The sequence below is a fragment of the Myotis lucifugus genome, unplaced genomic scaffold (assembly GCF_000147115.1).
Source record: "Myotis lucifugus unplaced genomic scaffold, Myoluc2.0 scaffold_254, whole genome shotgun sequence".
In the NCBI taxonomy this organism is placed as follows: domain Eukaryota; kingdom Metazoa; phylum Chordata; class Mammalia; order Chiroptera; family Vespertilionidae; genus Myotis; species Myotis lucifugus.
This window is the reverse complement of record NW_005871302.1, coordinates 1439673-1441078: the sequence shown is the minus strand read 5'-3', so window position 1 is coordinate 1441078 and position 1406 is coordinate 1439673. Positions and strand designations below refer to the sequence as shown.

Here is a 1406-nt window from a genome sequence, read left to right as displayed (position 1 = left end):
ATATATAATGCTATTTTCGGGAGAAGTGGCTGCATCTGTATTAAAACTGTGTGGAGAGGTCAGCCATAGTGCAAGAAAATTTATTAAGTGTTCTTTTAATAATAGGAGGCCCAGCCAGAACAGCTGAGTTGGTTGAGTGTTGTCCTGTGCACCGAAAGGCTGCCGGTTCAATTCCCAGTCAGGGCACATGCCTGGGTTGCAGGTTCCATCCCTGGTTGGGGCGTGTATGGAAGGCAACTGATCAATGTTTCTCTCTCCCTCGCCCTTCTCCCTCCAAAATAAAAATATATATATTTTAAAAATAATAGGAGAATTATGTAATTAGGATAAGATTTGAAAAACATCAAGCCTCAGCCGTTTTGGCTCAGTGGATAGAGCATTGGCCTGAGGACTGAAGGGTCCCGGGTTCAATTCTGGTCAAGGGCACATGTCTGGGTTGCGGGCTCGATCCCCAGTAGGGGGCATGCAGGAGGCAGCCCATCAATGATTCTCATCATTGATATTTCTCTCTCTCTCTCCCTCTTCCTTCTTCTCTGAAATCAATAAAAATAAATAAAAAGTATTTTAAAAAGAAAAACATCAAGGAAGTTTGGATTATGGTGAGAAAAGGTCAAGATCCTTCAAGTTGCTGTCTTAAGGCTTCTCTACCCTTGCCTCCTTCATTTCCCCTCTCTACTCCAAGCACCTTCCATTATGGATACCCTCTCTTGGCTCTCAACTGGGATAAGTGCTAACTTGTTAGCTAATAGTAGCATTAATTATATTAATGATTAATAGCTAATTAGTCATAATGCGGTAATGCTGACAATGGAGGCTTCCTTTCTTGCAGCAGCTCTATGTCTCAAGCCCACACACATCCCCTTCCCTATTCCTGGCCACGGAACGGGCGCCGCTCTCAAACTGTTTTTCACACCATTCTGGCAATCCCTAAATGTCTCCACTTTTGACTAGTTTTTCTCATTCATCTGGCCAGTGATCACACTGCGTATTAGCTTGCCTCCTTTATGTCTGTCTTCTGTCACTCGCATCGCCCTTCCTGTAACCAGGAGGCCACGGTCAAGATTTTTTCCTTTTTTTTTACTTTATCTCATAAGCCAAAGGCTCTTCTACTTCTAAGTCTCATTTGGGCCCACTTTTCAACTTTGGCCCCCGCTTTCTTCACTTCACCTCCGCCTAATCCTCACCGCCCCCTGTCCTGTCTCGTGCGGTCCCGCACCCCGCGCCCCCAGCTCCCGCCCCCTCGGCGGCTGGGCTTCCTTTCCGCAGCCACGCCCCAGCCCCCGGGAGAGCGCCGCGCACGCACAGTGCGCGCCTTTACCTGGGCGCACTAGAGTGGCCAAAGTGAACACGAACAAGGTCGGAGCGGAATCCGCCGTTTATCTGGCCGGCAGAACGTTCAGACGGAG

At 48.1% G+C, this 1406-nt stretch overlaps 1 long non-coding RNA gene across 1 annotated transcript in view; it reads right to left on the bottom strand.

Moving 5' to 3' along the window:
- LOC106698869 overlaps positions 1-1192 on the bottom strand; it is a 6865-nt gene extending 5673 nt beyond the window's left edge. Inside the window, exon 1 of the long non-coding RNA XR_001350259.2 lies at positions 807-1192. This is a non-coding gene — a long non-coding RNA (uncharacterized LOC106698869). The remainder of the gene's footprint in view (positions 1-806) is intronic.
- Positions 1193-1406: the final 214 nt, after the last annotated feature.